The sequence below is a fragment of the Muscardinus avellanarius genome (assembly GCF_963383645.1).
Source record: "Muscardinus avellanarius genome assembly, chromosome: 5".
NCBI lineage: Eukaryota > Metazoa > Chordata > Mammalia > Rodentia > Gliridae > Muscardinus > Muscardinus avellanarius.
The window spans coordinates 25,399,282-25,422,074 of NC_137790.1; positions in this window are offsets into that span (position 1 = coordinate 25,399,282).

Consider the following 22,793-nt stretch of genomic DNA (forward strand, 5'->3'; position numbering starts at 1 on the left):
GAGTGGAGTGCGTAATTGTGATGTTTATTTTGACATGTTAAAATCTTGGAAGTCATCATTCCTGTTCTCATCAGAGAAAACTAAACAAATGGAAAGATAAAACAACCATTTGGACTCATTAGAGAATCAGGATCATAGAGCAAGCCACCACCCTAAAATATGAAGATTAAGATGAGTCAGATTCCAGATATGTTAAAGTCCAACAGAAGCTGGGAGAGCTTTATACTATTAAAGACAACAAAATATTAATTTAGAAAAAATGCTGGAGACGAAACATGAACTAACAGGACAGTGAAAACAACAAGAAACCTCAACTTAAAGGCTCTCACACCGTAACAGGTTTTAGTTTTATAAACTCCTCTGGTTCTCACTGGGAAGGGGGGCTGAAAAGGATACACTGCTCATCTAAAAAGGAAAAAATGAGAAAAAAAATTGTAAAATGCCCCAAAATGCTAATTAAAAAAAAGAGAGATGCAAGCAGAGCCTTGTCTTGCCTGCAAGAGGGATGCTGTCCAAGTCCAAACTTTTTTTAAGATACTGGTTTACCTGAACAACCAAATGAGTTTGGTAGGGTGCACACCAGTAACCCCAGTACTTGAGAGGCTGTGACAGGTGCTATCACAGGCTACGGGCCCATTTAAAAATCTTGGTTAGTCTCTCAGCAACTTAATGACACTTTGTTAAAAAAGAAGAAGAAGAAGAAGAAGAAGAAGAAGAAGAAGAAGAAGAAGAAGAAGAAGAAGAAGAAGAAGAAGAAGAAGAAGAAGAAGAAGAAGAAGAAGAAGAAGGAGAAGAAAATAAATCTGGGCATGAAGCTTAGAGGTGGACTTTCTCTGGGCTTAATCCCAAGTAACACACACACACACACACACACACACACACACACACACACACACAAGCACAATGTGCATGAACATGCAGTGCAGTAATAAGATGTACTTCAAAGGTCATAGGCTCATTAAAAGAGACTTACTCTTCATGTCATAGCATCTTTTTCTCTTCCTGTACAATTTCCTGCCATACTGACAGGTCTGCAGTATAAGAAGAGAGGGTACAGCAGAAAGTTCTGAAGACAAAGGATCATTCTTTGAATAGTTCTAAACAAATTTCAGTTTCAACAGAAACACAAAAATAACATGGGAGCACTTTGAAACCTCATTCACCTACAGAAAACACTTAACACATTCCTACTCCTGGGCAGATTAGCCAAAAAGTTAAAATACTGTGTCCCCTGACTCATGGCAATTTTTTAAGTGTACCTATCATTATTGGTGTATTGTAATTATATATCATAGTCAAATTCAAAGCGATACCTTCATATGTTCCCACAACATCACTTTGTGTAGCTCCCTCTATACCTCATGACATACAATTCAAAAATGTATGAATTGTTTACTTTTGAAATTTTCCATCTTATATTTCCAGGCATTGGTGAAACTCTGGAAACTGAAACCATGGAAAGAAAAATATGTGAATAAGGGGGGACTGCTGTATTAAAGACATGTCAACCTAGCTTCACATTATGCTATGTCATTATGAATATAAATTAGAAGCAGATACAATGATCCATTAAAAAGTAAATAAATGTTAGGCAAAGTAGCACATACCTGTAGTCCTACTACTTGGGAGTTGAGACAGAGGTCACAAGTTTGAGTCCAGCCTCTGAAATGTAGGAAAATCCTATTTAAAAGTAAAAGAAGAAAATGGGGCTGTGCGTGTAGCTTGGAGGAAAACTACCTTGGATTTAATGCCCACCACTAAAATAAATAAATAAATAAATAAATAAATAAATAAATAAATAAATAAGCAATAATAAAGTAGCCTATACAGATTAGAAGATTACAAATAATCCTCAAAGGAAAAAAAAACAGAGGTGAAATTCACCAGAATTTAAATAGTATAACTTCCCACTATTAGTGTAACTTACATTTTCACTATAAGTCTACCTACCTTTGTTGAACACACAAAGTGTCTTTCTTCCAAAGAGTACTATATGAAAGCTAAAACTGAAGAATAACTTTACAAATGAAAAATCTGGCAAACCTGACTCAGCGAGTTGACCAAAATTAGTATCAGCCATAATATCATGTCGATAGTATGAATCTTTGATATGATGTGATTAAAAGGTTCGTGATATTCAGTTCTCCCAATCTATAACCTCTATCTAATCAGAAAAACATCAGAGAATTTGCATTTGAAGCCAAGTCCTCAAAATTCCTTGGCAGTACTCCCCAAGGTCTGAGAAACTGTTACAACCAAAAGGAGCCCAAAAGACACAAGGCAACTAAATGTAATATGACATCTCAAAAATAATCCTAGAGGTAAAAAGGAACATTCGGTAGTAAGTAAAAACCTAATAATGGGCAGGCTTTATTTAGGAACAACTCAATATTGGTTCATTACTTGTAACAAATGTACAAATGTAAGTTATGAAATAACAGGACAGTCCAGATGCAATGTATATGGAAACAATCATTTTACTGTTTCATATACAATGAAAATTATCCTAGAAATATTTTATATTTTCAAAGGCAAACATTGAAAAATTTATAAAAACAACAAAAACAACTCCTAAAATAGAAAGCAGAACCATTTAAAAAAGAAGCACTTTTTAAATGTAAATAATAATATTCTGATCATTACACAATGATCACCACAGACCAGGTTTTTATATGACTGAAAAGGTCATATCACGTGCCAATATTTTCCTCTGAACTTCATATACATATAATTTAAATTTTTCTTAACATAAAAAGAACAAGCCTTCTACACAGAAAAATATTGATGTTTTAGCTATATGTTTTACATGTGATCACACTTTCCTCTAACGTCTCTCAATAGCTCACAATATTCTTGCCCTTTGAAGCTCAAGATAAGAATCTTCAAAACTACAAATCATAAAAAAAGACTTCAGTGTGATAGAATTGACAAACTAGAATGACTTTGTAATATTAGAAAACTATAAAGTGGAAAACCATGGAATTTCCCAATAACTTTATTTTAGCATTTCTCAAAACACTTATATACAAATTGAATTAATATTAGACTATAATCTACTTTGTGTCAGATTTTCTTTTCTGGATAACATGACAAGTGAAGATTTGTTCACATTCAGTTTATATTCAGTGGAAAACAGATCATGAAGGTTTTTGAAATAAAGTTCTCCCAGATGATAAATGAAGTAAAAATTTACTATAAGTAAAAAGATAAAATTACTTGTGGTAAGAATAGGATGCATTCATGGCATAGAAATGTCTTTCTAAGGAAGTGATATTTAAGAAAATGAGAAAAATAAAGAAAGCTGCCATCTGAATATCTTGGCAAGACTATTCAAGGTAGAGAAAACTACTCATAGAAATGGGCAGAGGCAAGCCGGGCGTGGTGGGGCACGCTTGTAATCCCCGCGCTTGGGAGGAGGAGACAGGAGGATCGCGCAGGTTCGAAGCCAGACGCGCTGGCTTAAGAGACCCTGTTTCCAAAAAATAAAATAGGTCTGGGAGTGTAGCCCAGAGGTAGGAGGGCTTCCAGAAACCCCAGTACCATCACCAAAAAAAAAAAAAAAAAGAAAAAGAAAAAGAAAGAAAGAAAGAAAGAAATGGGCAGAGGCTAGAAGGAAAAAAGAAGTTCCATGGAAATGAGAGATAGAATACTCTGTCATTTTTGGGAATACATGAGCAGGCATTATCAAAACCTAACTTAAGTGTCCCTTTGATGTTTATGTGAAAAGCTGAAATGAAAGAAGACAAAAATGTTTTCAATTAGTATAAAACAGGAAAGAACAGATGATAAATATATTAATAGGTATTACAGTACAGTTTCTTTAAAAGTTATACCATATGTCTTATGTTTTATTTTCTAATAGTTAACTCATAGATAAAAATGTAAAAATTATATATATTCATGAAGAACCAGGTGGTGTTTAGATACATTCAAAAACTGTATAATATTTAAATAATGATATACATATCTCAAACATTTATCCTTTCTTTATATAGCAAACATTCAACATACTGTCTTCTGGCTTTCTCAGATAGTCAGTACATTATCATTATCTATGGTTTTTCCAATGATTTTTTTTGTGGAAATAACTATTTTAAATTAAACTGTAGGAAATAATAAAAATTAAAATATAAATTTTTAGCTAATGGATATTTTGCCCATATAAAATTGAGAAAGAAATGAGAAACAGTGTTTAAAAAATAAAGTTCTGAATGAGATCATAGCCCTGGGAACAGTGAGAGATAGCAGATGGACCCTGAAGAGCAGAAATTTAAGGGAAGCAGAAGTTCCATGGGTGGAATCCTAGCTGTTTGTGTCAAGCTTCTCTGTGATCAGAAGAGTGGCCCAAGGAAACTTCCATGGATAATAGCCATGAACTATGTTTAATTTAATAAAGTCACAGCTGCAGTGCTCTCCAATAGGAAAATCTCTTGAGCCCACAATGCTGTAGGAGGTTCATATCCATAAAACCACAACATTTTTCTGACTGAAAATTAGTTTAAAAGATAGTCTCTTGAAAATTAAAGGTTTCATTCAAGTGCCCAATCCAGTGAGTTTGATTAAGGATTAACATTTGATGACTATATATGTCATCATATTATTTCTTGACTAAAGGTAAACATAATTTAAATCTTGGAAAGAATGGAATATCAGTATTATGAAGATAATATTGTCTTGTAGTGTTTTAAATATACTTATTGAAATATGTGATCCAAAATTGGTATATTTCTGACTCCTAATTTAAACAAAATTACTAGTTTTTTTCAGCACCTGAAACTATCTGGAATAGAGTTGGCATAAAATGATGTTTGTTAATTAAAATGGATAAATTATAGATCACAAAAGAATATATTAAATATCATAAATGTAGCTGTATGTATCTATGCTTATGCAGTATGTATCTACTGATAGTTTATATATAACAGAAATAATTTTATTTAAACAAATATTATACACACAATAAAAATTAAATTAAAAAAATTATAGCCGGGCATCGTGGTGTACGCTTGTAATCCCTGCGCTTGGGAGGTGGAGACAGGAGGATCATGCTTGTTAGAAGCTGGCTTAAGAGACCCTGTTTCCAAAAATAAAAAGGTATAAAATAGGTCTGGGAGTGTATCCCGGAGATACAAGAGCTTTCAGGAACTCCAGTACACACAAAACATTATAAAATTATAAAAGTATGTTGAAAAGTTTTCATCATAAATAACAGGTGGTTGTGGAAGAATGAAAGGCCTTGTGCATTCTGCTGTGTATTTTGAATGTGTTTCTTTTATAGGATTATATTATTTTCTGCTAACTTTGATACATATGTTTTCAAGAAAATTTCCATAGAAGATATTTTTAAGAACTTAGACTTCTTTGCAAAAAAGAGAGTTGATAGAGATATTCTTTCCATTGCAAGCATTATGTTCTCATCAGATCTAATATAAAAACATTTTTTTTCAAAATTGCATAAGATCCAAAGTCAGTTATTGTCTGCTAGGATAACTGATTTCTATAGACAGACAGAAGAATAGGGCATTATCGAATAGAACCACTGGAAGCTAAAATCTTGGAGGTAGAAAAGTTTGGTTAAGAGCACAGAAATACTATTTAAAGGTCAGTGCAGTTATCTAGATGAATAGTAACTACAAGGAGAATTAAATATACAAATAGTATGGATAGTAAGGCAGTACATAAAGGGTATTTTGGTTAATTTGGTAATGTGTTAAAATTTATGGATCATGGAATGGTCATAGCCAGTTTATGGAGTTTTTTTCTATTAATCTAAGAAAACAAGAGGCAGAAACAACTAGAAATATATCTTAGGTATTTTGATCTATAATATATAGACTGTGATTTGTAATCTATAGATTATATACATCTTGATCAAGTACTGATCTCTGTTAACTTGTACAAAATATCAAAATTACTAAAAATAACATTCAAAAACAATTTTGGTCAAGAATAATGTAATTCATTTTTTTTCTTGTCACCAAAATCATGTGCATCTTGCACAGTATCACAGTGTACTCAGTGCAGCAAATTAAGAAAAAGAACACATGAAGGGGGGGAATTTGAGAATAAAAATTTGTACTGTCTTTTGGACTCATTTTGGACTCATTTAGAGTGTATATTTGTTTACATATTTTGAGAATAGATCTGTGAAGTTGTTCTCAGAAAAGATCAACATTTAAATTAATGAGGTAAGTAGCTGGCTTTCCTCAGGGTAGGTATGTATCATCTAGTTTATTCAGGGGCTTAATAGAACAGAAAGGTAAAGGAAGGTTAAATTATTCATGGGTGAGACTGATTGATTGAGCTGGTCACCATTCTTCTGATCCTGGTGATTCTGGATCCCAGACTTAAATAAGAACTTATATTTTCTGATCTCTGGCTCTCAGACTCTATGAACTACACTAGTAGTTTTCTTGGGTCTTCAGCTTGTAGATGACAAAAACAGAGTCTCTTAGCCCCCATAATCACAAAAAAACAATATATTACATTGTCTTCTAATGTTTCTTCTCCCTAGAACTCTTGCTAATAATTTCAAATTATAATTCTAAATTTATTACAATTAAATATTCTAAACTATATACTATTAAATTTTCATTATTTTGTATATTTTGTGTAAAAGTTTTATTAACATAATCAGTGAACTAGTACATTTTCTGTATTCTTGAATACCCAATACAACCAAATATCTGGAACTATAGATGGCTGAGAACTTAAACAAAGCCACATGTGCATCTTTGTACTCTTTTGGGGTTTATTGTTTGGGGGTTCTACAATTCCTGTGTCCCTAATTGTACTCCACAGACCAGAGTTCTATTGTTCTATTACTATTACTGTTAATTTAATTTAATTTTATTTTGCAGCACTAGAGATTCTGAGAATGTTTGATATAATTTTTAACCAAACAATATTTACCAAAGATTTTTTTCTTTATTACAATTAAAATATATGATTCAAAAGATTATAACTTATTAAAATAAATTCCCACACATTAACATATAAATGGGTAAAATAAATATTTTTAAAATAGCATTAATTTTACAAGTTGGTACTAAGAATAATTTTTAAAGTATCTAAATGATAATAAATTGATGAGTTCTATCAATTCTTATAATATTTGTTAACATAAATATCAAAGAATTTCTGATTTAAATTGATTATACACAAATAGCCAATAAAGGCCCCAAGTTCTTAATTCTACAAATACTTCAGTGACTTTGAGTGCATTAAAATAAGTTAAAATCACAATCAAGACCTTATATATTATTATATTAGACAATATTAATTAACATTATTATACCAATAGTTGCATGGCTTTATTATTATATAATTATATACTATAGAGTAATATTATATATTACATTTTATATTAAGTTCCTGTAGGTGTTCCATAGCTGGTGTGATGGAAGAATAATCTAAAAATTTTATCCTAAAGTTAAACAACTATTAGCATTTGATATTACAAAGTGACTAATATATATTTTGCTTTATCAGTGTAAGATAATTATATCGACACTGGCAAAGGAATCAGTAATTAGAAAATAATGTTTATAAATTTTTTCTCAGAATTTTAGATAATTTTACCTTTTTGTCTCTCAAATGAATATAAACTTTTCTCAGTAAACTGACAATTGGTTCCTATTTGCTTTCACAACAAATAATTTAAACTTTTTCTGATACTTTTAAATTCAACTTGTACATAATTTAATATTTTAGTTTTTATAATGTATGAGGCAAAAGATTAATAGCTATTCAGTCATCATCATCCTTTTAGATTTCAACAAACATATTAGCAAGTCATAAAAATATTTGTAAAAATATCTCATGCAGTCCAACATCATGGCACATGCCTGTGATGTCAGTACTTGGGAGGCAAAAACAAGATGATCTCATATTTGAGGATAGCCTCAGATAGTGAGACTTTTAGCAACCTGAGACTCTGATTCAAAAACAAACAAACAAACAATAAGAGGTATAGCTCAGCAGTACAATGGTCCTGAATTCTATTTTCAGTACCAAAAATACACATATAGATAAAAGAATTGTGATATGCTAGATTATGTTTGAAATGTAGATATCTCTTGCTCTGAGAGAGTAATGATATTGTCAAATTGACTGAAATAGAATAATGAAAATGAGCACCAGCAAAAATGAGACATCCTTTTTATCTTAATTTCTTTATGCATAAATTCCATTTGGAATACTTTCTTCTGTTGAGTACACAAATCATAAGTACATAATGTGTACCTTTATAAATACAGCAATTCATTTTCTAATACAAACACATCCATTTTTAAGCCCTTGAACAACTGCAGACATGAATAGCTTTTTTAACATTATAAAATTTGCGAAGTTTTCAATATGTTTTCCTAGCTACGGCTATCAAACCTGGATATATCAAATAAATAATAGCAACAGGAATTATATACACATTGCAATTTTCATATAGAAAATGCTCTTTAGAAAAACTTATCAAAAATTTAAATTTTTCCAAGTTTAACCAACAGTGCCACCAGGTGGATACATTAATGCTGAAAATAGCATTGTTAAAGTGATTTAATTTATAAAGACTTTTGGGACATACATTTTGCAACAAAATAACATGATTGATGTTGAAATAAAGTTAATTCTAAAACTTTCCTTAGCTAATTTATGTCTTCTTATTATAGTTTTATTGGTGCAATAAAATATATATTATAGTGAGATTCAACGTGATATTTTCATATATGTACACAACATCACTTGGTGAATTGCCCTCCTAATCATATCCCACTACTGCCTCCTTCTCCGTATAAATGTTAGTTTGGTAGACATACCTTCCCATGTGAACATAAAAGTATCTGGGCTGTTCCCTGTTCTAGTTTTCTTATTCATTTCCCTTCCTTCTTCCCCCAGTCTCCTTTGCTGATCTCTCTCTGTGCCATGAAGTCCCCTTTCTTTCTTATTTTCCCTTTATCTTCCATGTATGAGAGAAATCATAGGAGTCTTGACTTTCTGAGACTAGCTGATGTGCCTTATAATAATATTCTCTGGTTCTATCCATTTTCCTTAAACATTTACATTATGTACATTATATATTACACCTATATACAATATTTTCCTATGGCTGAGCAAAACTCCATTGTTTTATATATTTTTTATTCTTTTATCTGACATGCATCTAGATTGGTTCCATAATTTGGCTATTGTGAAACGTGCTACAATAGACATGAATAAGCATATATTACTATAAGTATTTTGACTTCAAATTTTTTGGAAATATACTGAGAAGTGGTATGGCTGGGTTGTATGGTGGTTTCATATAGATTTCCATAGTGCTTGAGTTACTATCCCATCCACAGTCCAAAAGAATTCTTATTTCCTCACATCCTCTCCACTACTTATTATTATTGATGATTGCCATTCTATCAGGAGTTAGAAATAGTATGAGTGGCCAGGCGTGGTGGCACACGCTTGTAATCCCCATGCTTGGGAGGCGGAAACAGGAGGATCATGGAGGCTTGAAACCAGCCTCATTGGCTTAAGGCAACATGATTGTAATCCCAATACTTGTGAGGATGAAAAAGTATGATCACAGGTTATTGGACAGGCTCAGCTACTTAATGAGGAAACTCCAACTTAGTGAGACCTTGTTTCAAAATAAAAAATAAAAAATGAGGTTGTGCCACAAAAAAAGGTTCATTTTAAATAGAGCAAACTAGTTATTTTTAATAAAGTTTTTATCTTAGCATTGGTTATCTAAATTACATAATTAATTGATTTAAGTTGTTATAAAAATGTTACCTACTGATTAAAATAATCACCATTGAATTAAATTTTGAAACTCTGGTCACTATTTTCAAATTAGATTTGTATGACTTCAGTCTTCTACTACAAAAAAAAAAGAATTCATGAAGTATTTTTTATGTTATGTGGGTCACTGGCAAAAATAATAACCCTGCTGGCTTCATAAAATTAAAGGTTTCCAAATCATTAACATACACGATTAATAATAAACCATTTAACATAGGCCCTTGAGGGAGGCCAGATGTTCCTGCCTAATTAGAGAAGACCTGACCCTAAAAGACAGCATATTTCAATCACTGTTTTAAATAAGCATAAAGCCATCCTACAGAGTTCTAACACAAACCACAGCTCTGTATTTCTGGGATTAAGGAAGCTCTAATAAAATGTTATATTTATACAAAAGTGAAAGAGGAAAAATTCTACCATAAATATAAAACTGCATTTCCTATTTTCTTCCTACAGAAATAAAGAGTTCAATTTTTCTGTTGCAATTATTGTAGGACAAAAAGTATAAATCAAAATTTGAATGATAAAACTAGGAAGATGTTGAAAGCAAAACAGAATAAAAACCGCTAGCATAGATGAAGAATTTTAGAAGAAGGATAAGAATTACTGAAAAGTAAACCTGATTAAATTATAAGCATGTATGAAAATGCCATAATGAATCTAAGGTGTATATATTAAAATCTTAAAATTTAAAATAATACAAAACAATATATAAAATAATTTTATAAAAACCAATTTAAAACTAAATCGGTTTAGTTTAATAAAATAATTAATTTAATATAGTTAATATACTTTAATATTATATTTTAATAGTTTAGTAAAACTAATTTTATTAAGTTGAATAATTTATTAGAGATACTGTCAAACCAAATGCTAACATATAAAAAAGGTAGATAACATATGCAAACATTTTCAAAGGTTGATTATAAAAATTACAAGAGGCACACAATCAAAATTAAATACGGGGTAGGAGCAACATGGTGACTGTGGGATGCAGAGGAACATATCTCAGCATCATTAAGATAATATACAATAAACTCATTCATAAATTTTCTCCAAAATCAGGAACAAATCATGGTTGCCAACTATTACTACTTCTCTTCAATATACACCTGGAGACTATTGCCAGAGCAATAAGACAAGAGAAGAATATTAAAGAAATTCAAGTAGGAAAGTAATAATTAAAATTATTTTTGTTTGCAGATGACATAATCCTATATCTAGAAGACCTGAAAAACTCAACCAAGAGACGACTAGAGCTGATTAACCATTCGGCAAAGTAGATGGATACAAAATCAACCTAAATAAATCAGAAGCTTTTCTATTTTCCAACCATATATCCATGGAGAAAAAAATTACAGAAAACAACTTTATTCACAATAACCTCAAAACAAATAAAATATCTGAGAATAAACCTAACTAAAGAGGTAAAAGACATCTACTATTAAAATTATAAAACACTAAAAAAGAAATTGAAGAAGACCGTGGAGCATGGAGAGATCATTTGCAAGAAGATGGAAGGAGTTGGAGAATATTATATTAAGAGAGATTAGCCAAACACAGAAAGTGAAGGGTCATATGTTTTCTCTAATATGGGTGAACTAGAAAGTATGTAGGTATCAATACCAGAGGGCCTCCAGATAATGGAGGAGAAACCTCAGTGAAGCCAGGGAGGAAGGGTAGGGGAGGAAAAAGACTGAGGTTTATTAATGGAAAAGCTATCATTGACTATGTGTATATATGTGAATCATCATTGTCAATCTGAATACTTGACACTGGGAAGGAGGTACCAAGTGCTGTAAGCCCGAGGGGGCACCAAGTGCTGTAAGCATGAATGTCATTGTCAACATGATTTACATTATGATGTGAGACTACAATGCATCAATAAAAAAATAAGAAAGAAGAAATAAAAAGACTCCATACAGTAACACAAAATAAATAAAAATTTAAAATGTAACATTAAAAAATTTAGAACAGAAATTGAAAAACTCTGTCATATCTGTCAATTCATTCCTCTATCTGAATTTTTTCTATTATAATTTTATTTCAGCACAACTTTTTTTTTATATTTTGTCTACAAATGTTATAGCATTGAAAAGAGAAACAATTAATTGTTACATCCTTACAAAAACTGCTAATTCTGTTGTGGAAGAAATTTAAAATTTTCTTTAAAGAAAAATAATAAATTCAATAGAATACTAGATGGTATTGGAAAAACTAAATCAATAAGACAAATAATGATAAATAAGTAGAATATCAGACTTTAATTTTTAAAACAACACCCTAAATAATAAATAGTAGCATGAATTTTAAAAAGTATAATTAACACTTCTCTAGAATTGCAAAATAGAAAGGCATGTATTTTTATAAGTTCTTATCTTCATACATTCAAATATTCAGTTTTATTAAAAATTACTGAGGAAATATACTTTTATAGATTATACTTTAGAGTAAAGTGTTTTCAGGTATAAAAATTAAACATTATTTTGAATAAAAGAAATAAATAAGATAACTAAATATTAATATTTGCTTAATTTGTATTAATTTATTTCTGATAGACAACTATAAATGAATGCCCCAGAGAGCTTTTGGCAGGTTAATAAGTGGAAATAACCAGAGTGGTAACTGATACAATAATTTATGGAAATAATCTATGTAGATGAGCTCTACATTGTCAACACAAGAAAATTAAATACCAAATAGATGGCTTTAAAAATATATTCAGCAGCATTAGTTTAAAAGTATTTTGAAATAAATGGTTCTTAATATTGGAAAGAGAAATACCCATAATACTGAATCGACAATGTATGCCATAATAAGATATAAAATATAAAGAATTATATTTCAAACTAGATTTAAAAGTCAAAAGTGTAAAACTAAAAAAAGATGAGCACTGTATTTTAGAAATGTAATTTAAACAATTAAAGTTAAGCAGTAGCCTAGAGGGTGATACAGAAAAAAATGCATACCAAACAATATGGATGAATATTGAGGAAAACAAACATTTTGGTGAAGAATTTAGCAATTATGAAATAGAAAAGTATAAATTGCCAATAGCACCACCATAAGTTCTTAGATTTTTTTCCCTTAGAACACAGCATCTTTTCTATGAATCTACATACATACAAAATTTTTTTCTTTGGCTTATACTTAAAAGTTAAAATTTTTGTCATAGGTTGAAATATGAAATTGATTGTTGTAGAAGAATTCTACATTGTCTATATAAAAATCTTAAGTATCACAGAGATGACTTTAAAATACTCAGAAAAATAATTAGTAAGCAATTTTTTTACTTTTTCATTTTCTTTCTGAAATGACTCCATCTAATATTTATTTCCTCATCTTCTCATTTCATGAAAATTATTCCACTATCAGACTGTATCTCAAAGCTATGGAATTATTCTGTGTTGCTATTGCATTTTCCTGATATTGACTACTTATATGCCTTTCATAACTTCTTTACTGGTAGCTTTTAACCATTGACTTAACCATTTTCTTTGCTAAAAATTGTAGATATACCAAAGTAGATGTGTCTCAATCAACTTTCTCACTGACATATTCAAAAGGACTGAAAAATTTAGAGAGAGACTTATTTGCTTCCAGATTTCTGGATATTCAGGTTTCAGTCAATGCAAGGCTCATGTTTGCATCTCAGATCATGACAAAAGGAGACAGAAAAAAAGAAAAAGAAAGGGGGGCTTTGCTTTCATATTGTGGCAATCAGAAGCTACAGAGAAATCATGGGAAAGCATGAGGAGGAAGAACCTTATAATCCCCAAGGAAAGACCCCCAAGAAACTCCTCCTCAAAGAAGCACCACTTCAAACATTGCTAACTCATTTCCATTATTGTTGAGTGTTGAGGAGACACTATAAATCCATATTATTATACTCTACCCCATGCCCCTATGGCCACCTGTCAATGCAAATGTATTTAGTCCAAATCTGAGATTTCCTTAAACTTCAGTTTTAGCATCACACAAAAGTTCAAAATCTTTTCTGAGACTTAAGATAAACTCTTAGTTCTAAGCCTCTGTTCAAAAATAAAATAAATTTATACATAACCAATAAAAAATGGTACAGAGTTAACTTCCACATTATAAAAGGGAGGAATGTGCCAGACGTGGTGGCACACGCTTGTAATCTCTGCACTTGGGAGGCGGAGACAGGAGGATCCTGCATGTTTGAAGCCAGCTTCACTCGTTTAAGATACCCTTTTTCCAAATAAAAATATAAAATAGGCCTGGAAGTGTAGCCCAGAGGTAGAAGGGTAGAAGGGTTTTCAGGAACCCCAGTACAACAACAACAACAACAACAACAACAAAAAAAAAAAAAAAAAGGAGGAATGAGACCATAGAAAGAAGAAATGGTAGCAAAACAGTATTGAAATTTAGCATGAAAAGTATTTAATTCTGCACCTCCATTTCTAGCTCATGGGGCATATGGTGCTAAGATGTGATCTCCAAGGTGCCTTGGCAGTTTTGCCTCTGAAGCCTAGTTGATTAAAATGGGCAACATAATGGCTTTTCTAGTCTGTCTTCAATTCTCAAAGTTTATACCCTTTTCTTGCAGTACTTTTATGTTTTTGGCTTTTCTAAATCTCATTTTTTTTTTCAACCTTAACTTCATTCCCAAAACTTCACCAAATGCCCCATTTAGGCCTACTTGCAGAAATTCTGATGCTGTCACACATTGCCTGGCTTCCCCACCCTTCCTTTAAAATATTTTGGGAAGACTCTGTGATCCCCTTTTTCAGCAAAGCTGCCGGAGCCAGCCGGCAAAAGTACGCATTCTGAAGAGAGGAGTGAGGATGAAAGAATTTAACTCTTAGGAATTTGATTCTATACAGGTATGTACACACAAGTTTTTTTTTTTTTTTACCCCAATATGATGTATGAATATAATGCAACAATAAAATTAAAAAAAATTTTTGATTCCAATTTTTTTTTAATTCTAATTGGGGGGGGGCAGCCTACTCCTGAGTCAATATCTCTACTAGCCAACCCCTGCTTCTGGGTCAATATTCTCTCCTGGCCGACAATGGGTTTATTTCTCTTGAGGTATTTATACAGTTACAGGTCAATCAATATCCTCGTGCTATCACCACCGAAATACAAACAATAAAGACCAATCCAAAGCACTTACATTACAGGTGGGTCAACCAATGCTCTCATGCCATCACTACCTGATCTTCTCTCAGACCTTTTACTTTGAACCTTCTATGACCCCAAACCTTGTTGACTGGACGAAGGACAGTCGGCTGAGTCAGAAATATTCTTTTAGGGGAAAACCTTAATGGCTCCATGCACAAAGCCAGTATTAGGCGAATACCAAGATTGCCAGTAGGAAAGGTAGTCATGCTATCTTTAATTATTGTCTTCTGGATCTTTTTTTGTAGCAGATGGTGTTGATGTTAATCAATTGCTTAAAATTATTTCACGTGGATGACAAAGAAGTTATAATTATTTTTAGAGAAACATTATTATTAGAGCAAGAAGACATCTGAGAGGGTTAGGGAGGAGAGAAATATTTATTCTATTTGTCTTTCCACAAAAGTCTTGCTTTTATTGAGAGTTTTGGCCAAAATATTGTAAAAAATAATTAATCAAAATATGCACAAAGCAGTTATATGGTGAGTCAGGGTAAAATGTAAAAGTAGTCACGGCTGAATTAAGGAAAGAAAGGGGAAATGAGAAAGTTGTCATGATCTATGCTTATTGGTCTTATTTGGATTTTTGTCTCTGTGCAGAAATATCAACTTGGGTGGACAGTTCATGCTCCTCCCAAGTTTGACTGAGGCAACCTCAAATTTGATGACTAAGAAAGTTTCCAACACTTTTCAGTCATAGTTGCTGAGCCTGCTTCTCTCTAGACTGCCATTACACACACCTCCATTTGGGTTAAGGCTAGGTCTCCCTATCATCCAGGCCTCTGTTGGTCCTGCCTCCATCATAACCACTCCTTATACCATTCTTTTATCAGTATTACTTTCTGTCACAGCATTGTATCTCTGGTTCACAATTTTACAAATGCCTTTCTGGCCAAACTGCAAATCTATAAAGTCTCTCTCATCTGCTCTGCTTTCTGCTTCCAACAGTCACTGTATAATTAGCTATATGCAAACAATGATATTCATAATGCAGTTTGGATATTCTACCATTTTTTTTACTATGATAATATGAAAAAATAATCAATATTAAATATTAAGCCAAACTTTCTCCATTATTTTTTTCTGGACATGTTGTATTTCATATATATATATATATATATATATATATATATATATATATATATATATATTTTTTTTTTTTTTTTTTTTTTTTCTTTTGATTTTTGGTACTGGGGATAGAACGTAGGGGCATTCTACCTCTGAGCTACACTCTGCCAAGACATCCTGCTGCCTCGGCATCTATGTGTTGAGACCCCACTCCACATAGTTAATCGGCAAAAAAGCCCCGAGAAGGAGGTATCGTCTCTGGCCAAAGTACCCCCCACTTTTAGATACCCTTCACTATTATTTCTTTTAACTTTCTACACGAATTGCTCCAGTGATGTGAGATCAGGACTATGAAATCGAGTCCGTGGAAATAAAACTTTCTAATAATTTGTCTAAACGTCCTTGGCTTTGCTCAATAATAATGAGAAACTGGCCAGAATTCAGGTACTGTGATAAGCACCCCAGCTGCAGCAATCACAAATGGCCTCCGACCTTCATCCCTATCCATTAACTCCGGCAAAGTAGCTCAGTTCAAAAGTAACTGTTTACCCTTGAAATCCTGCCTAGAGACAGAGAAAAACCTTATGTGTGACCTTAAAGCAATTTAGTTGATAAACAACTTAGCTGCCCAAATACAACAGACCCAAAGAAAAAGACTGTTGACTGACCGCATAGTTAGAAATGAATATGACTAAATAAAGGACAGACGTTCTAAAAATATATGTATGAAGAAAAGGAAATACTGTAAGAGTAAGAAAAGCATTTTTGCATGAAGAAGAGCTTATCATAAGAAAGTCCCAACTGGGAAAGGAAGGAATTAGAAAGTTAGAAGCAGGCTGCAGAGAGTTTGTGACAGGGAAGTGGATTATTAAAGATGAGTAGGCTTTTAATAGGCTTGTTATCTAAAGAAGAGTGCTCAGCAGTTAAGGAAATACATCTGACAATTAAAACTAAGAACCTTGTGGTGTTGTTTGTGGTTTTTTGTCTGCCAAACTGTGTTGTGAGTATGCTTAAGCTTTCAGACTTAGAAGATAAGGTACCAACACCTGAAGAAACTCCATCACATCCACCTGAATCACCACATTTCCCCACACTTGCTATATGAACTGAGCCCAGAAAGATGGGAAAGTTCCAGGAAAAGTTAAAGAAGATTCCCCGAGAAGCTCCCAAGCCTTGACTATTCTGGGAGGCTGCCACCTGGAACTGCTTATCTGCAAGACCTTGGAGAGGAACAGGAGTTAATTCTTCAAAGGCCAACAGCCAGCTGAAAGACACCCATCCCCCCTTTTCTCTTAACTTTACTGGGGAAGGATATAAATTTCTTGGGGTTTTTGTAATAAAGTGTCATTGGCTCAAAAGGCCTTTGTCCACCTCAGATTCTTTCTAAAGCGTCGTCATTTAGGGACCTAAAGAAAATTCAGTCCCTAAAGGAGAAAGAATCGCTGCAGACAAGAGGCTGCAGAACTCCACCTGCCTTTTGCCCCATCTTTCTGAGGATTTGACCGGGAACGGACAATAATGACCCGACTGAGATTAGTCTGCAACAACACTCTAGCTTTATTTGATTCATTATTTTGAAACAGGGTCTCGCTAAGTTGTGGAGAGCCTCACAAGTTCCCGAGGCTGGCTGGGAACCTGCGATTCTCTTGTTTCAGCTTCCCAGGTAGTATGATTACAAGCATGCATCACCACAACTTTTGGCTTTATCGTTTTCTATATTGATGATATAATTTATTATTTTGTTTTAGATTTTATGTATGGACTTAGATTTTAGATTTTGTGTATGGATTTAGATTTTAGATTTTATGTATGGATGCAAGAAAGACATTGGTGTGTAACTTTTTTTATCTTGTAAGACCCTTAAATGTGTTATAATATTTTTCCTGCTTAGTTTTCTTTGATATTTCTGATTATCTGGGTTTATTAAATATTATATTTGGATTATTCTTCATCATTTCTACTGATTATGTTCCATATCTTTTTAATTTTCTTTAATATAGAAAATCAGGTAAAAAAACATTTTAAAGAAAATTTTAGAAGCAATCTACTAATTGCACATATTTTTGGAGATAACCAATTATAGGTACTGTTTCAGTATTTTATGGAAAAATATGACCAGTCAAATATAACAATTAGAGTATACTTTATAAATTTAAGTAAATATGGTTCACAATGTCAGGATTTTTAATATAGTAATAAATAATAAATGGAAGATGTTTACAACATAAAAATTCAAGTACTAAATTGTGATTCAAATTACAATTTTGCAAAAGTTCTTTTTTAAATTATGACTTGGAGATGGGTAAGGTGGCACATGCCTGTAATTCAAGTACTTGGAATGCTGAGATAGGAGAATCACAGAATCACAGCCAGCCTAAGCAACTGAGCCAAGCCTTTAGCAACTTAGGTTGACTATTCTAAATTAAAAAAAAAAATTAAAGAAGGACTGGAGGTGTGTAGAAGCTTGGAGGTAAAACTCTTCTGGTGTCAATCCTCTGTACCACAAATAAACATGATTTTGTTTCACAAATGTGTTCTTGTACTCTCACTAAGTTCTGATTACTTGATTCAATCAAAAATTAATTTCATGCTAGAACCATTCAGTCTGTCTTCCATATGGATGTGTTTCAAAAATACTAAATTATCTACATTTTAGCTTACTAAACATCTCCTGAAGCAGATCAAGTAGAATAAACACATTATATCAAATTCATATTTATATTAAACAAAGATATGATTCCCACATTTTAGACAGATAAGTAGTTTTCTTAAATGATAGCATCTAAAATTTTATTCTAACAATAATAATATTCATGTAAAGGTGACCAAAATGTATTTCTTGACTGAATATATATAAAATGTAAACATGGTTCTCAGAATTGTGATTAAAGTGTATTATTTTTTCTATGATTTTTAAAAAACATATCTAAGATAATATTTTTCACTAAAAACAGGAAATACTTCAAAAACTTATTATAAATGACTCACTGTGGGGAATGAGATGACTTTTATATCTATACTAGTAACGCAAACAACCAAATTAAGAAATGGGCAACTGAGTTGAGTAGAAACTTCACAAAAGAAGAGATGCGAATGGGCAATAGCTACAAGAAAAGATGTTCAACATCATTAGGTACCAGGGAGATGCAAATCAAAACTACACTGAGATTTCATCTAACCCCAATCAGAGTGGCAAGCATAAAGAAGTTAAATAACAACAAATGCTGGTGAGGATGTGGGGAAAGAGTAACTCTTTTACACTGTTAGTGGGAGTGTAAACTAGTTCAGCTGCTATACAGATCAGTGTGGAGATTCCTTAGAAAACTGGGAATGGATTCACCATATAATCCAGCTATATCACTCCTGGGTATGTTTCCAAATGGTTTGAATCAGAGAACTACAGTAACATATACATACCCATGTTCATAGCAGCACAATTTGCAATAGCCAAAATATGGAACCAACCTAAGTCTCCATCAACAGATGAATTGACTGGAAGATTATGGGAAATACACAAAATGAAATTCTACTCAGCAACAAGAAAATGAATATTTTGTTCATATGTGATGAGTTATACATGAATTCTTGATAAATTCAGATCAGGAGATATCTGCCCATTTTAGCTATATTGAACACATTTATTGAGGCTATAATATTCATTTTAATTATATAACATAATTTAAAAATGAAGTTAACAGTTCATATCAATTACTGTCATTTATATTTTCTTTTATTTGTCTTTATGTGAGATGTTAGGTGTTGCTATGTATAAAATATTAGTGGAATAACTTTGCAAAAAGCTGTCTAAAAGCTAAACAAAAATATGTTCAAACTTTTCATAAAAATGCTGAACTTATGTTCTAATACTATGGAAAATTATAATCATACTTATAATTCATATAGTAAGTATATAGGAATAAAAATTAGACTGTAACAGACTCTCACAATAGAGTGGGTTATATAAGACAAAGTTCATTTTATAGCATTACAATTTAGATAATCAAGCTAGGGTGAAATCTATGCTTCAGAGGCTCCTTTGAGAAGAATTTACCTTGTTATTTTTCTGTACCCAGAGATTTTGTTCATGTATGAGTGGTGGTACAGGAACAAATGTATTTTCTGTATTTCAGTATGACATATGGGAGAAAATAATAGGCAATTCTGGACAAATTTTTTAGTTGAGGATGATGTAGAAGTTTTTCACTTATACTTCAAAGTATAAGGAGTATACTTATACTCCTTTCACTTACAAGTAAATGGAGTGATACAACCACACCCATCCAGGAGAGTGACTGTCAAGATAAAGCCGGTAATGTGCCCAGCTGAAACTCTGAGTTTCTGTACTGCAAGAAAATCAAAGGTAATAGATAAGAGGATGCCCCTGCTTACAAAAAAACTTGTTCCACAAAACATGTCATCTTCTAAAGGAATATGTGATCTAATATTAAAACAGTAAATTAATTTACAAAAGTTGATCACATTGTAGCTTAGATATTCCATGTTCTACTCTATTGCTTGAAAATGTTATATATCACAATGGCTTTCTTGCAATTTTGTCTTGGTGCACAATTTGGGAACTGTGGAAATATACAATGCAATATCTTAAATAAATCCGAATAAACATTTATCCAAAAATACAAATATATGCAGAAAATTTTAGAGTGTTAAAACCATAGAATAAAATATTTTTAAAAAGGCATTTCATTTGAAATTATTGCATAATTAATCAGCAAAACAATTGAAAAATTATAGAAAAGGGAGAATAAAGGCCCAGTTTCATTTATTCATTGTACAAGGAATTCTTATTCTGTAATCTGTATTTACAGATGGTTAGATTAAAAACAAATTCCATCTAAAAGGTAAGAGAAATTAATACCATATAAAATATATTAAGAAAATATTTTTAAAATGTTCAATTAAAAGCTTTCTTATGCAAATGGAGATGTAACTGCCTGCTGAATGACAGACAATGCTTCCTTGGTGTGGCCATTCACCTAACAGGCCTGCCTGGCAATTATCTGGCTGAAACTTTTGACTAAGTTTTTTCTTGAGCTCTTGGAGAAGCTTACCCATTCAGGCTATTGCTGCTGGGAGTTCAGGACTGCTGAGGCCTATGAACTGCCATATTTTACAGACCCACAAGGTGCACATGGCTATGGTTGCTAATGGTAACGCTTCCTTGATACTGCCCCTAAAAGCAAGCTAGCTTATCTCCCTAGAACCTGTTTCCAACTACCGGAAAAAAAAACTCACTACCATTTTAAAATGGGTGGAGGATGAGAGGTAGAAATTTAATTTAATTTTCCCAATACCATTTGTTGAAAAGGCTGTATTTTCTCCAATGTTTGTGTTTGATTCCTTTTTCAAAATCAATTAACTATGTGTGTGAATTTTTTTTGTGTTTACTATTCTGTTATATTGGTCTGTTTGCCATTTTTTTTTTGTGCCAGTGCCATACTGCTTGTATTTCTATAACACTGTAGTATAATTTGAAGTTAGGAATTGTGAGGCCCCTTGCCTGGTACTTTTTTTGTTTGTTTTTTGATTTTTGTTTTTGGTGGTACTAGGGATGGAACCTGGGGGGCTTTATGCCGCTGAGCTAAACTCCAGCCCAATTTATTTTTAATCTTTTTTTTTTTTTATTATTGAGACAGGGTTTCACTAAGTTTAAAAGAACATCTCCAAGTAGCTGAGTCTGTACATGAACTGAGATCATACGGTCTCACCCTCCTGATTACAAGTGTGCACCACCACACCTGGCTGATTCTTATTGAGAATTCCTTTGTCTATTGTGTGTCTTTCGTTTATCTTTATAAAGTTAGGACTAATTTTACTAGCTCAGAGAAGAATGCATTAGTATTTTGATAAGGATTGCTTTAATTTTGTAGATCTTTTTTTTGTAGAATGGCCATTTAGATAATATGTATTCTTCTGCCTAAGAAAATAGAAGACCCTTCCATCTTCTAAAATCTTCTTGAATTTCTCCTTTTAGTATTTTATAAATTTTATTGTACAGGTCTTTGACCATCTTGGTTAGATTTATTCCAAAATATTGTTTTTATTTATAAAATATTATTATTTTTAAAGTTATAGTGAATGAAGCTGTTTTCTGAACATGTTTCTCAGTAGATTCATTGTTGGCATATAAAAAAGCTACTGATTTTTTTTAATTGTATCTTGGGACTTGGCTGACCTAAATGGATACTTTATAGTAAAGAAATATAACTAGCCAATACATATGAGAAAACCTGTTCAAAATTAGCAATCAGGAAGATGCAAATTTAAACTGAACTAAGATTTTATCTAACTAAAAAAATTGGCAATTATCAAGAAGTCAAACAACAAAAAACTCTGGCATGGACATGGGAAAGTAACAAACTCTTGTACACTATCAGTGGGATTGCAAACAAGTACGGTAGCTACAATGGAGATCAATGTGAGGATTTCTCAATAAACAAAAAATGGGTCCAACACATAATCCAGTTACAACACTCCTGGATATCATTTCAAAGGAACTGAAATAAAAATATTGCAGTAATATATGCATATCTGTGTATATAGCAATGCAATTTACAATAGCTAAATTATGGAACTAACCCAGATGTCCATTAACAGATGAATGGAAAAGAAAATTATAAAATATAAACACAATGGAATTGTATTCAGCAAAAAAGTAAAAATTATGTCATTTGCAAGAAAATAGATTGACCTGGAGAACATTATGTTAAGCAAGATTACATTATGTTACAGAAAGTGAAGAATCATATATTTTATCTCATGTGTAAAAGC